At 38.1% G+C, this 16,208-nt stretch overlaps 1 protein-coding gene across 4 annotated transcripts in view; it reads right to left on the reverse strand.

Moving 5' to 3' along the window:
* Positions 1-16,208, reverse strand: part of LOC124218907 (uncharacterized) — a 48,065-nt gene that overhangs the window by 19,823 nt on the left and 12,034 nt on the right. For 2 of the 4 annotated variants that reach the window (XM_046625829.2, XM_046625828.2), the window contains exon 2: positions 9,589-9,727. The exons of 1 other annotated variant lie outside the window; for it this stretch is intronic. The gene's annotated coding sequence lies outside the window, so the exon portion shown is untranslated. The remainder of the gene's footprint in view (positions 1-9,588; positions 9,728-16,208) is intronic. One more of the 4 variants, XM_069136087.1, reaches the window with a different exon arrangement.

A 16,208-nucleotide genomic window follows, 5' to 3' on the forward strand; every position in this document is an offset into this window, starting at 1 on the left:
GATATGGAATTTGCCAAGGAGAGTTGTCGCACTGTAGTACGGAGTATGCAGGCCTCGTGGACGAGCCTGGTTCTCCGCAATGCCTGTTCGTACGTATGTACGTGCAAATCTATTGCAAACCAGCCTGCTTGGGTACACAGTTTTATACAGGTGGTGTACTATATCGACAAGATGACCGTTGTACGTCTGGAGAGTCTAACCATGCATCTGTCTCTGGTTTGCGATATAGAAGGATATAAGCTCGCAAGCGGTAGCTGCTTAAAGAAATAACCCTGTCGCTGGTGTGTCGTCACGGCGTCGATGCGTAAGAAAGCGATTGTAAATCCTCCGGACTTTACGACGCGTGGAAGGAGGAGAGTTTAGTTTTTCATTAAGCGTCCACGTACCGCGTTATGAAATATTGTCGTATGTCGAGTAACTGCGAGTGGAGTTCTTTGTAGCTACATTTTATTGAGCCTCGGGTACCGTTCAAATCGTATGTGTAAAAGACACTGAGAAGAATTGAGAACGTCGAAAAGAAAGTAAAGTTCCAAATTGAATTCCACCGAAAGTACAGCTTCGCCTGTCCTCTCGACCTATGACTTAGGTATATATATACATATATATATATACGTATATCTATGTCGAATAACATGGAAGAAAAGTTACGCTTCGGAGACGTAGGAAAACATAAAAGAGAGACAACGGAGCTTATCGATTCTTACTGAAATCTCACCAACTTTTGAGCCGTGTGCTCGAAATAAATATATCTTTGGAAACAAATGCGATCACCCCGAGGTCAGACTTTGGCGCAATATGCCGGAGCTCATAGTTTAGATATGTGGATGAAATAAAGACTAATGGAGAGATGTAAGATAAAAAAAAAAAAGAAAAAAAAAAAGAAAAAGCTCTACACTTTTGTTTCATCTTTGTTTGTTTGCCCGACAGCTGAAATTCCGCACGATGAGAATAATTTGCGAGAGTACATTAACGCGAAATGTTGTATCGTAGGTGTATGTATAACGTATAGTATAAACTGCAGCGTCTAAAAACACCGTTCGTCTATTAATATACGAATATAGTAAACAGCTTGCGAAACTAAAGGAAATAAAAACACAAGAACAGCTGGAAAACGAAGCAAGGAGTGCATCTTGCTTTTCTACGAGAAATACACGGAAGCTTTTACTTCGTTCGTGAGAAAAAGCTCGCACACGTGGCGCAGTGGGACGTGAAGAAAAACGGATCGGCGAGATTTCTGATCATCGATATACGCTCGAATTGACATTTGGAGGCGGGCGACTTTCCGCGAACTTATAGCCAGAGGAATTAGCATTTAAATGAAAACGGAGCGGGAGTAAATTGCGATTAACCGGACCGTGCGTGGAGGGAGAAGTCGAGGATTTTTCGCGGCTAAAACAGGGCTTTAAAGAAGCCGAAAACGACGACGGCCGAAGTACGGGGGGAGGAATTGTCGAAGAGTTTCGAAGCCGGTAATAGACTATGTTAATATCTTAGAAGGGGCATTAATTTACCGCACTGCTCTGACTTGCATAAAAACACACACATACGGACGAGTTATTTTTGGTGGTTTATTTTGACACCGTTGGTATATCCGTTCGACCATGTGTCGGCAAGTGAAATATAGCGCACACGCATGTGTGTGTGTGTGTGTATAATATGTATGCACATGTATATAACGTACGTTAAGCTGCGTACACGCTGCTAAATGCGAAGACGCCCGCGGTGAAGAAGCAAATACCCTGAAATAATAAACCTTAGGATATGTAAGGAATGATTTGTGGCTTTGGGGGCCCCGGCTCGGCTGGGCTTAAATCGTTAATAACACAAAGCCGTTCTCCATTGAGGGTAGGTACTCGACTCAAGTCAGTTCATTCTCAGCCCTGCATCGAGCCGAGCATCCCTCGTTTTTCCTGACGCGAAAAAAAAGCTAGGTAAAATCGAAAAAACGAGAGAAGAATAAAAGCCAATTTCGAATAGGACTCTAGTAAAAGATCACGATTATCATATCTGATCGGAGAACAATGTAAAAGCTTTCCGTTCATCGTGACTTCTTGGTTGCGTAATAATCCTCGTTGCGTAACGGATGAGCTTTTTTACCGATTAAATTAAAATACCTTAATTAAATTCGGGCTTGAATTTTTCACAGGATAAAATTGACGGTCCCCGATCTAGATGCACTGAAAGATCTAGCCTTGAAGATAACGAGATGCGGCGATACGTATTACATTATCTCGGAGTCGGGTTTGTTCTCACCGAGGAACAACAGGAAGCTTAAAATTGGTCAATTCTTCTCGCAATAAGCTCGCGCGCCGCGGATGAAACAGAACAGGAACCCTCACGGCATTTCCCATTATTATACTCACGCCGCAATTTGACGAACGACCCGAACTAAGACGATTACATTTCCGGTTCTCTTCACGCGGTCACGCGAACATCCTTCGCACGAGCTTTTATGGAACGGTGAAAACCGGATCGAGCGGTCCTTCAAACCGTTGATGAGTACTAATTTGACGAGAAAGTTTCGAACGTACAAGTTTTGTCATGAGTAAAACGCAAAACAAGTTTGACCATCGTAACAATTTTCCAGCAATTCGTTACATTTTGCCAGACTTAAAGCTTAATTACGTAACTCGTTCCCGAATGAATTGTTAGTTGAATAAAGCAAAAAAATGTAAAACAAATTAAGGATCGATTGACGCAAAATCGTTACTCGGTTATATACTTCTTAGATATATGATTCGTCTGTAGTAAACTTATAGGTACGTGCTTCATTGAAACCGTGACTGCTTGGAAATTGTCTCCCTGTATAGTTTGTACCTTGTATCAAGTTACGTAGGAAATTCTATAATTTCATGAAATATTTGTACAGCGTTTCTCACGGAGCTGTTTCGGTTCAATTGAAGTACGTATTTTTATAATTTATGTAAAAACGCGTCGTCCGGTGGTTATTTATTGGATAAATAATTCGGTCAAAAGTTCCCCGGGCAGATATTACACCAGCATAAAACAGAGGTTCGAATTCACTGGTGCGGTTGATGAACGCGTGGTCGACGGATTACACACAATAGGTTTTGACATCTCCGAGGAAAATAGCTTCGAAGCCGTATCCTCGTCAACGGAAATGCGAAAATAACCAACTGGCAGCGTCAGGGTTGTCGAGTAAACGGCAGTCGTCGATCCGTCCGTCGGGATGACGCTTCGTTTACAGAAGGATCGAAATTGGAAAGAGTGATGGAAGCCGATGGTCCGAAACGTGATCACAGAACTTTTTTTTCTCACTGTCAAATTGGAGACGTTTTTCAGACCCCGCCGTGCTCAAAGCTCTGATCTTTTTCTCCGTTGCTGGCAAAAACGCCGGTTTAAAGAAGGCATTTGATACGACGTATTGCGAAAATTGTCGAAATCGAAAAAAAGATCGCGTCTCGTTGCACGCGGGGCAAAACAGGCGCGGAGTGTAACAAATTGGTTTGTTATACGAACATCAACGCCGAGGGCTTTCCGTCTTGTGTAATGTAAGGCAGGCCTTGCACCGGTGGATGTTCGACCTCAATCCGGGCTTAACTCGAGCATTAGCCTTCGCTCTGTGGGGTCTCTCGTATACCGAGTTACATAGACAACGGGGGTTGAGAAGTGTTGGGAGTATAAAAGGCCCGCGGATTTATTACACGCGGCATAAATCCAAGTTACGAAACATTCAACCCTCGCCCCAGCTACGACGTCGAGTCGACTCAATTTAAGCCGCTCGCTTTTATGCCGTTGAATTTACCCCCGCGAAGAAGGAAAGAAACAACAAAATCAAAAAAACACAACGGAAATAACGAATGAAAGAAATTTATCACCAGGCTTTTCAAGTACCTTTCATCTGCAAGGAGCTTTTTTCTACCGTAACCTTGATTTTTCTACGCCACTATTTTTCAACCTCTGAGTCGCGCCCGCAAGCTCGGTAAAAGTAAAAAGCAAGGGTTGTAGGTTTTACGCTATAATAAAGATACAATATTTTTGTCGAAAAGGCTGTGACTGTTTATTTTTTAATAAATTGGCGAATCGTGCTTGTGTTATTAAAACGTAAATAATTAAGTCTTTACTTACTTGCGATTAGTTTTTATGTTGTTTGCCATTGAAAGTTAAATACGTCGCGTTTGAAATCACTGACGAGGTTTTATTACGGATCTGGTTTATTAATAACAGTACGTTACAGTACATTAATAATGCGATTTAAATAAAGAATAGAACGCTTTTAATTTTGGGGGAGAGAGATAGAGAGAAAGACAAAGACAAACAGAGAAAATAAAACAAAAATGGTATATTCTGCATATTGGCGATAGAATAGACAAACAATAAAACAAAAAGTTTCGAGAACGCTACGGCATTATTTTATTGAACCAAGTACAATGCAAATTGTAATCGTAATTGTAATAATAAAAAAGAACCAAAAAGCCTGAAATAAATCTTATTTTCTATCGCTTAAATAATCCCTTAAGGAAATTTCAGACGCGTGACTCTCGTTTTGTCGCTATTTTCATAATCTACCGTAATTATTTTCCCAAAAATGTTAATTTCATGTAAACGAGTGTCCAAGATTCAGGCAACTTCTCGTATCGCGCATTCGACATCCCACCTTACAGTACAAAAGCTTCTTACATTTTTCACGGATTTCCAACGCTACATACCTCCCCGACTGAATCCATCGTTCCGAGTGTGGGTAGCAATGCGGATTACCTTGCGGCATATTGCGCATCCACCTGATACCGTACGCTGAAAAATATATCCTCTAAAACGTAAAGTTATTTGTGCCTCGACCTGCAGGCAACCAGTAGTGGTTAGCTAAATTTGAATTTAAATTTGATGGAAGGATGCACAGCGTTTTAAACCCCTGGGAAAAAGGAGTGATGAAAAAGCGGTTCAATTTTCAAAAAAATAACCGTATCCTCTCCGCGAGATTAAACGAAAAAATAAATAATAATAATAACAATAATATTAAAATAATAATAAGAAAAAAAAAAAAAAAAAAACACGCACCTTTCCCTTTTTCTTTTCATTCCATCTCAACCCGCCTGATTACACTTGGAATTCAGTGTAGTCAGTCCCGCGTGGAATGAAAAGAGTATTTTCATCTCCTTTTTTTTAAAAATTTTTTTACTTTCATTTTATCTTGTCGCCTGCCGTTTACCTTTCTCCGTTATTCTTCACAGCGGCTCACCTTTGCTAGTACGTGAATTTCGAAAAGTGCGAGCCGGAGGCTTCGTCGGTTCATTACGGTAAGATCTTTCGAGGAGTTGTACTTTCACAGGGCGTCGACGAAAATTTATCCCGTCGCGTCCGCGTGGCGGTAGATCCGACCGAAAATTTTTCCATCTCGCGGTTGAATCGCGCGACGTTTATTTCGCCCACCTCAATCCCCACAAGAGTTACGCTCTCTGCCTTTTTATTCGTTGAATTCGAACAAGCCTGTTATTTGCTGCAGTCAGGAATGCCATGGCTCGTGAAAAATTTCTCACGGGACGAAATCCTCGTCAAATTTCGCGTGGTTTCGGACGTACGCACGATATCAGACAGAGAAAAACCACCCTCCCTACTTGACGTCCCAAAAAATATGGCTCCCGTTTACCAGAGGGAATTCCGTCCAATCAACCCCATTCAACGTTTCGTTATTTTTCTTTCCCCGTAGAATTCCCCTTCATTTTGATAATCGAATTAACCCATTTACTTTGCGGTTTCTATCGACAGAAACTCAAGTTTCCGAATCTGAGGGTTGCGTAGAATTCTTTTGAATTTTCCTCAAAATTCACTCCACATACTTGCCTTGTATTGTTCTTTCCAACCACCGAGATTTCTCCTTACGGATTTACTTTTCTCATCAGCTTTTCCCCACAGATCTCCGGATACCAAGGATGTAAACCAAGACGCGAGTTTACCTTGGCTGGATTTCACCTCTGCTAGCTGCAGTTGACGTCGTGTAAGGTCGCGGGCGTATATCCTTCAGGATGACACGCGTGACTAACCACTTTGCGAAATCTACACACGGTACGTGCAGCTAATGCCCCTCAAGCCGAGAATCCCGCCGCATGCATCGATCACCCCGGAGTTTCCTCTGCAACGGCGGATACGTCGTTGCATGTATGCAACGTGCTGCTGTTATACATGTGTAAATTTATGTACGAGGGATTCTCCGTCGACTCGGCCACTTTTCTTTCGATCATCTCAGATCTGCCCCATAATTGGTTGTATCAAAGTACTACTAAAAGGTACTCTATGTGAATTTTTTTCAGATTTTTTCATTCGTTATTTGAGAAATTGCCGATTTTTTTTTCAAACGAATATATCTCGGGAACTTAAAGTAACTGAAAACAAAATGACTCTGCGTAAAAGTTGTAGTTTTTTGTTAACTTTCGAGAGGAATTTTTGTAAAAAAATTTTTACGTTCCGGTAACGCTGATTTTTTACAAAAAAGTAAGAAATTATTTTTTTTATTCAAAGAGAACCCTTTTTTTTGCTCAAAAAATTGCATCTCTAGGTCTAGGCATCTGATCGAGCCTCTAGGGTAAAAAAAAAGAAGCCCTTTAGTAGTACCTTTTAGTAGTACTTTGATATAACCAATTGTGGGGCAGATCTGAGATGGTCGAAAAAAAAGTGGCCGAGTTGACGGAGAATCCGTCATATAGGTGTTACAGATACTGCAACAATCTGCACGCGCAGCAGAATGGCAGGTAAATAATTACTTATTAATTCTCACGTTGTACGCACGCGGCTTTTTTTTTTCTTCTTCTTCTTCTTTCATTAAAAGATCAAAAACGAACAAAAGGCTATTTTCAAACGTCACCCGCGCTTCTTCGGTTATTCAATTACATCCGAAATTCATGTTCGATCTTTAAACGTTTCGCACGTCGGCTTCGACAACGTCACAATAACGGAAAAATTGACATTTTTCAGCAGAAGCAAATAACTGACGAGTCGAAGTAAACCGTTTATGGTGACAAGTTTTTTGTTTCTGCTTCTTAAATCGTTTGGAAAAAGTTCGATTCGTTGGATTTCACTAAGGATTCTCACGTGGCAGGGACGTAAAATCCTTTCGAGTTGTGTCACTTTTTTTTTCGAAAATGTACCGTAAATTTTTGAGTTGCGACATATTGTTCTTGACTAACTTTACCTCTATAGAAATATCGTATCAGGTCTATTTCATTTTAAATTGTATCATTGTTTTCGATTTTGATACTCTACCGTTTTGTACGTACGCGTCTACAATATTTAAAGTATTATAATCTACTGTAATAATTTTTCTAATTTCAAGCTTTTCACTTGCTGACTTTTACATCTACAGTCACAACTCGAAATGTGTCGGTTTTTCACTGTGCTTCGTTCCGAAACCGGTGCAATGTAATAACTACGCTTTAAATGCTCTGTGACGGTTAATTTTTCAACAAAAGAAATGTCACTTTTCAAGCTTACAGATTCGAACTATTGAATTGTGACGTTATTGAAACCGACGCGCGGTTTACACCTGAATATTTTCCAACTATGCAAAAAAACACTTGATAATTTGTTTCATTCGATGATTACGCATCTGCACGGTTCGGTCTGAAATGGATCGGCCCGTCGAATTAAACAAAATTCTTAACCGCAGAGGGTGGTCCGAAAAATTTTCAGAAACCGGCAGCATATATTAGTTAACCAGTCACGGAGATTAACTGATGAAAAATTCTCACGTCTATTTTTCTCCCTCCCCCTCCCCCAATATTAAAATCACTTCTTCTCACGCGATCCAAAAGTGAATGGCTTATGTTAGGATGAGTAAAAAAAAAAAAAAAAAAACTCGAGTGGCATAATTCAACTTCTACATTATATGCAGGTATAATTTGAGGATGCCTGTTATAATATACTTGTTTCTTAATAAAAAGGTTGATGTGCTATTCGTATGATTTATGATAATTTTTTACCTCCCGTTTTTTCTTTTTCGTCTCTTCCGTCTTGTTTTTTCTTTTGTCATTAATGTTTTTAATAACAAGGACTCACCTTGACCAACGATTCTTATCCCGGTGATTGTTAAAAAATTTCCATTACTGTTATCGAACTTTTTCGGGGTAAAACAGTGGCGCAATCTACAGACAAGATAAATAGAGAAAAAAAAATGAATACATTGTACGTATGAATTTCTCATCTCTTTTTCCAGCTGTTAAATTTTTTTCTTTCACCACCGTAAGTTGAATTGGTAATATATTGTATGAGCGAATATTGTAATATGTTTGTTAACAGATTTTCTCAAAACTATAACATCGTGTATAAAAGAATGAAATTTCAATCCAGATCCAATCTCCGTCTATATATAGCGTTGATTAAATTGTCTCGGAAGTAGGTATATTGACACAGAGTACAAAGTAAAATTAATTCTTGAATTTCACCAACGATTGCAGTTTGAATCATATTGCAGCTTGGATGAGGTCGACGGGCAGTTGTCAAGCTTTAAAGTGAATTGTACACGTCGAGAAATTACAAACAAGTTTATAAGCTCTTATCAAAGTCGCTAGTTATTCAGGAAAGTTTCTTCCCGGTGGAAATACAGTCTGTAGTACAGGTGAAAAGAGAAGATGGAGAAAATTGTTTGAGCAAGGATAGCGTGCGAGTGTGTGCGGATGGGGCGAAACGCTAGCGTACAAAGCAGGGAAGAGAAGCGCCGCGAAAGCTTCGCCGGAAGTTAAACTCGAGATAACAACGGAAGCCGAGAGGTGCTCAGGGTTCGTTACAATGAAATTAATCGGACGGTATTCAGAAGAGCAATGCGAAAGGAGATTTCAACGCAAGGGTTAAAAAGCGAGCGAGAACAAAGGCTACGAGACGAAACCGATAAGTATACGTGTACGTTATTATAGATTTATGTACGAGAAGAAGGAGAATTCTCGTTCAATTTCATTCGTAGCTTGGAGAATAATTAATGTTGGAACCATTTTTCAAACCTCGAGATTGTCGCGGGAGGTAAAAGGCTCCGGTTGTTGAAAAAAAAAAAAAAAAGGAGCGGCTTTAGACCGGCCTTAAGCCAGATTTTGAACGCCCCGTTCTCACACCGTAGGTTTCAAGTTTATAGAGAAAATAAGAATAATATCCAATTAGAATTTCGAGCTGCAAATTCAGCCCTCGGATACCATATTACATGAAAATATAACGATTTTTTTATTTTGAACCAACGTAACGGATCGACCATTACAAATTGTAAAAGTCTGACCTTGGATTCGTTATCGATGAACCAAAAAACTTTCGCCTACCAATTTCTACCGAAATTGGAATATTTTTTGATTTTTATCCACCATATCGGATCGCCGTTTTGGATTTTGCAATCTGACTTCAGATTCGTGATCAGCCAGCCAACGAACCGGCGATTACCAATTTTCATTAAAACCCAAATGCTTTTAGTTTTTCTTTTTTAGCTTATTGAAAACCCGAAATTCAAACTTCGCAAATCTGACCTTAGATTCGTGATTAGCGATGCAAAAAACTTCACGGTACCAATTTTCATTCAAATCTATTCATCTATTCTCAAGATATTTTATTTTTATTTGATTTTTCGAAATTTTGTTAATTAAATAATTGAAACAGTACCTACGAAACCGGTCAAAGCCAAAATCTAGATGTCCATGTGAAAACGATCGGAGGTAATTTTCTCAACTTCGAAACGTCGAGATCCAGTGAAAATTCAGCTTTTCATTTTCGAGGTGATTAAAATAACTTCCTTCTCTCTCTGAAAACAGAGAAACAGAGAAACTTTCATTGAAAGGTTAGGAAGTTTTTGCAAAACATTAAAAAGTACACAAGTTTTATTTGCAGCGATATGCTGACGAACACGAATTAACACGAAAAATTGTTCACGTAATCAATAGAAACGAATAATACAAGCAAAGACATCAACGATCTGAGACAAGGTTACATAATGAACAAAAAAAAAAACGTTGAAAATAATTAAGCTCCTGCATTTTTAACCCGATTTTCATTTTTTAAACGCTTTCTTCTCCTCCCAAATTTCTTTTACACAGGGAGCGGCTTGAAACGCTTGTACGGATCACATTGGTTCGGGCAAAGGGTATCCGTGGCCAGTTTGCAGAGGACAACTAAGCTCTCGAACTTCTTGCTCGGCTATTTGTCGCCAAAGTTTTGCGTGGTCACGTTCGCCTCGGATTTTCCCTTGCCTGAGGGTACCCAGAATTATATACGTGCAGTTTCACCGAGTCCGCGAACTTTCCTCAAATTTAGAGAGAGAGAGAGTGAGTCTTAATCGCCTCCGATGCATATATGTATAATTTTATTTTTATCCAGCGATGCAACCTTAATTAGTTACGTTGAATTTGACACAATTTAATTATCGCCTCATGTAATTCAATTTTATTCACTTTAATTATCCGATGTAATATGTTGTTTTCTATGGGGTTAGAAATTGTGACCGTCAACTGTGCTAAACGTCACAGTAAAACCGTATTAATGATGGGATATACATCGTTTCGAATTATTTCCAACGATTATATTACCGCGTCGTTCGGTATGCCGTTTAATTTTACACATTAGTTTTAATTTCCGCGTTTATCCAGCTTGGAATCGGTCGATTAAAGTGAGAAGAAAATTGAAGAAAAAAAAAAGAAAAGAATAGCGAGTAATACACTTTGTTGAATTAGGTTTTACGTATGTGCAGTTGAAGGTATGAGCGTGTGTAATACACGTATCTACTGTAACGGGAAGTAACGGTCAACTTCGATATTTATAATCCAGAAATTCCATTCATAATTTAGGGGGTGGCTCCGATTGACAGGACAGATACTGTTCGAAATTAATGTAGATCACGCCGATTGAGCGATGATGAAATTTCGTGTATTCGTACCTTATACGTCAACGGTTTTTAATACTTGTCTGCTGGTCAATGTAAATTATATCGTCATATTAGCGAGACGATGGAACAGCTTGTCGCAACAAAGATGATTGATATTCGTAATTTCTACCCAACTCTACGCGATATAATATTTACAAACGAACTCTACAATATTATACATACACGTGTATTATAGATAATATCCATTTTTTAAGTTATAATTTAGTCAAATTACAGCTTCTATTGAATCGAAAGAGAGAGAGAGATAGAGAGAGAGAGGGCTTGAAAAAAAAAAAAAATTGCCAATAATTATTATTCTTTAGTTTCAATAATAAAAATTTATTTCTGCGTATACTTTAAAAAGGAGCAAAAAAAGCTGCATACTTTGGGCAAAAGAAATACTCTTAGAAGTTTCAGCAGAATTTCTGCTCCGGAAGTCTGATGAAGTCTCCGTTTGTTAGCTGGAGTTAAATTAAATCTAGATGGTGTAAATTTTTTTTACTTCAACTTACTTCGGTTTCGTATCCTTCAACCAAGATATCTGATTTTTCAACGAATTTTCCTAAACGTATATCAAAAGTAATTCGGACGTCGATCGCAGTCGATACGTAACGTTTTTCAAGTTTACAATTTTGTATTAATAGGAACCAGTCTCACAACATATATTTTTTACGACTGCTGAGACTATTCTAGAAGCATGAATATTTTTTATCCTGTCAAAAGAATTAATATCAAATAGCCAACAAAATTAGAAACGAGAATGAAAATCAAACGAAAGGAAAAGTCATCGATATATTTTTTCTCTGGAAGGTGTTGGAACTGTTGACAAAGTCCGTCGCTTAAAAAAAAAAAAGAAAATAGTTCTTTACGAATCCATGAAGTCTGTGTGTCTTCACTGGAATGGACAACAGTTCTGAAAGGGTTAGCTTGCCTGACTTGATGTAATTCATATGGGGAAATTTTTATCGCCTACAAGCTAGGCAGCAACAAACAGGAAATTAAGGGGGTATTCCAGTGTAGAGGCATGAATTTGAGGTGTTTTTTGAAGTGCTATAAACAAAAAACAAAAAATATTTTTACCATCCATTTTTTTATCAGGCGTTTATTATTATTTCACGATTACAAAAAAAAAAAAACAAGTCAAAAAATACAAAATTGAAAGTGCTATGAGTTGTTGAAGTGGGGGGTACAAAAAAAATGGCGCGCCAATGTTGTCACGATTGCAAGCATTTTCAAAATCAGAAAAAAAAAAAAAAAGATTATTAATCTACATAAATGCAGCTATCGTACTAACTAAAAAAAAGTCAAAAAAAAATTTTTTTTTGCCAAATTACGGCTGTCCGAAAAAATAATACGTTTTTTTTGACTTTTTTGGACGTTTCTGAATTTTTTAAAAATAGTAAAAATTATTATTTCGTTATAATAATAGTTCGTGCGATAGAGACATGTATTGAGAAGATTCTCACCAAATTTCAAGTAAATCGGTTCAACAGAACTTGAGAAATCATGTCAACCGTTTTGAAAAATGTAGTTTTGAGAAAAACGCGTTTAAAGTTTCGAGTAAAATTCGTTCCAGCCGAGCCAGTATTGAAGACGTGTCACTAAAATAGCTATATCTCTGAAAATAATTGAAATTTTGACTTGTCCTTTTAAGGACACATTCTTGAAAGGTTAAGCTTTGAAAATATAAAAAAAAAAAAATCGATTTTTTCAAATTTCTACACTAGAATACCCCCTTAAAGCAAACCCGACACCGCAGCGTCAGGTTGAAAATTTGGGGCTTGAGCTAACAACAAAAGCCTCATATAATGCATATTGTCATTGTTTACTCCGAAAATCAGGAACTCTGAATGAACAACCTAACCTACATCCATTGTTGTATAAACTAGCCATGCAAATAAATTACAATAACAATAACGAATCGCCTGAAATCGTTGAAACAATGGAAACTCCATACATTTGTTCATATGTACAGTATTATTAAATTGTTTAAACTATTGTGAATCCTGAATAAACTGTCTTCCGGTACTTTCATTTTATTCCGTACACAATTTTTTAAACTCTTCTGCAGCATCTGACTTTTAATAATAAATCGATTATTTTTCTTCTTTAATTTTTTTATTACCAAACCTGCAACGCCGCATTGATTGCCCGTATGAATATGCAATTTCCCCAACTCTGATTTCATCGACGCCCTTTCATTGAATTTGCGTCCTTCCTTTTTTCGTTCACCTTTTGTACCCAGCGAAGCCCGTACAGCATTAATTCGTTTATTCAAATCGTGTACATACTTTTATATTGTTTTACGGCGGCGAAAGCTCTCCTCGAAATTGCTTCTCCCCTTTTTTTTCTTTTCGCCTCGAATTCTTAGGCCCTTAGACCCTCTGTAATATTTAACGCTTTGATAAAAGTCCTCGGCTTTTATTCAGGGGATCATCAGGGGGGCGGACTATTTTTGGCGGGAAAATTTGAAGGAAGAAATATATACCTACAGTGAAACGCTGCAAATGTGTGAGGCTGATCTTTTCGCACTTTTAGAGGCGGCCTTCAGGCCCAGGATTCTCCCCCATTTACACTTTTCATTTCTTTTACACACATACTTTATACGTGTCCTATATCCTGACTGCTTTTATCATATCCCTCCGAAACTCGAGAATATTATTAATTCCAAGGAAACTTACACGAAACTTTACTTTGCCCGAGTTGAAGAAGCAACCCTCGTTGTACATTCCGAAAAATTTTTACACCCTAACCGAACCGTCGACGGTTACCTACTTCCAGCTCCAAATTATTTGCTGCGAAGAAATTCAAAGAGATTTTCGAGTCAAACGATCGAGCCCGATTTACCTGAAGTGACAGAAATCTTCGAAGAAAATCGAACCAATAGATCGAATAAGCAATCGTCACGTTTTTACTTTTACTACTCTCCTGAAACCTGAGTTCGGTAAATGTGCGAAGAGAATATAAAAAGGTTAAGAAACGAAACGAGAATTTGGTGCTTTTTACGAAATACAATACGCGGATTAACCTATCTAATGAGAAAGAATTTCGTGAGTAGAGAAAACGTTAGAAGGTAAGAAAGAAAATTTAGAGAGGATAAACTTCTCGCCGATTCTTAAAGTATCTACGTTCCGATTCAGTTTTATCGAACTTTACGGCTGAAAAAAAAAATAAAATAAAAAAAAATAAAAACGTTGTCCTTCCCACAGGAAACCGTGAGACACGTTTCACGCGATACGCGAGTACCTACATAAAATGTACCTACAAACACGGGGCGGGGTGTAAAAACTTTCCGAGCCTAGATGGAGTAAGTTTGAAACGCAGACTTTTTATCTCCGTTGAAACGAAGTTAAGTGGCAGCTGCGAGGGCGGAAAGGGAAAGAGGATCGAGGAAAGGGATGAGAATAATAAAATTAAAGGGGTCGGAGCTTGCGAGGAAAATGAAGACGGCATGAAAATGTAGGCGGATGTGTTGTAAAGGTATATATACATATATGGAGTACTTTATGTATGCATATATATATATATATATATATATATATATATATATGTGTGTGTGGGCTTAGATACAAGGGAAAGTATAATTCGTGTAATAGCATCTGGGAATTCGTATGTATATGAGAGGAATGTTTCACGTAACTTCGCAAAATCATATTCTCGTATTACGGATTCAAAGAGAATAATATTTCACTCCGTACTCGAGTTTATGTTTCTGTTGTCTGTACGCAGAATCGAATTAAATCACGATTCCATGTTGGTCACGTGATTGAAATAGTTACACGCTTTTAAATTGGATTTGAGTCGAAACCACAGGAGCAAAATACACCCGCATATAATGAAGCGAAATTGGAGTGGACGGATAATAAATGTCCACGGTTATTATACCCACTGTGAAATTTGTCAGGATTTTTGAATTGTGCAACGTTTAAATCATTGTCGATTATCGAATGACAAAATGATGTGAAAAATGAAGTCGAAAAATTCACGGAAACTTGCGAAATACGTGTGAGAAATAAGAAGAAATATTGAATAATTCAATTTTTTATAATAACGTATCTTCCTCAACTCGTCCTGTTAAGCGGCTTATTTCGCACCGATATCCCTCAAGTACTTAGGTATAAGGATTTTTTAATAAAGTGGATTTTTCGGGACGCTGGAGGAAACACGAATGAGTCCCATAAGCTAGATCTATTAGCTAATCGTGTGGTAATTCAAAACCGGCGAGACAGAGTGATTGATAGAGTCTATTTCAGGCTGTTTCGAGTTCGCGTAAGCGGCGAGGCTTGCGAAAATTGCTTGCGAATCCGCCGATGAACCCTGCAAGCAAAAGCCATGCGATTCGATATCGTATGGTGAAAGTTTAGTAGTTTAAACAAACAAATAAGCTTGTAAGCCGATACGTGGAACACGATTAAATCGTCTAATCTTTGTGCTGTGTGCAGTTTAATCTCGCTGAAAGGTTCTCGGAACTGCTCAGAATCAAGGATAATTAATTTTGAGCTGACTGACGTTCAGGACATTGTGTATAATAAGAAGTTGCTCGTACCAATGCCGATTCCAATCTTCATAGAATAATATGAATAAATAAATATCAATTCGCTGCACGTTAACGGATAATATAGTGTGATAATAATTCACGGAATCTCCGGGTTTTCACGTGTCGTAATTATAACAATCACGCGGAGGAAATACGCAAATTTATTTCCGATATGGAATTATTCTGTAGCTTACATTTTTCACCTCGGAACTCGGTTAAATTCACCCTTTCTGACGTATTTCTAAGATTATTTGAAATTATTTCGAGATTTTCACGCGATTTTCTGTAATTCGCGTATCAGCGAAACGCCAAATTCCTTTTTGTTCCTTCGAACAATCTTTTTCATCGCTTTAATCGTACGCGACGTATCGTGCAACACTGCCATTCAACTGTTAGCATTCCACGATAATGACTGTAAATGCATAAAGATTCGTCTGTGCGATTGCGGGATATGTAATCAGCCGTTACTTTAATACGCTGATTCAAAAGTTTCGCAAAACCGTCGACTCTGCGCGTCGACTGGAATAATAACTCGGTTTCGCGGTATAAAGTTTCGTAAAAGAAAAAAAAAAAAAATTCACTCAGTCTTAAGACCAACTTTTTCACAGAGAGAATTCAGACGAAGTAACGATTTTCACTCGACATATTTCTCAAGTGTTCGAAAAATTTGCCAGTACGTTACTTGCGTGCAGATTCGATTGCTGAGTCGTACGAATAAAGGATATTTCTGTATGCGCGTGTATGGGAAATTTGTGCAACCATTCGGCGAGAGGAAAAAGGAACAAACAGATAAAAAAAAATCCCGCAGGTAACGATAATCCGTAAAAA

This window comes from Neodiprion pinetum, chromosome 5, assembly GCF_021155775.2.
Source record: "Neodiprion pinetum isolate iyNeoPine1 chromosome 5, iyNeoPine1.2, whole genome shotgun sequence".
NCBI lineage: Eukaryota > Metazoa > Arthropoda > Insecta > Hymenoptera > Diprionidae > Neodiprion > Neodiprion pinetum.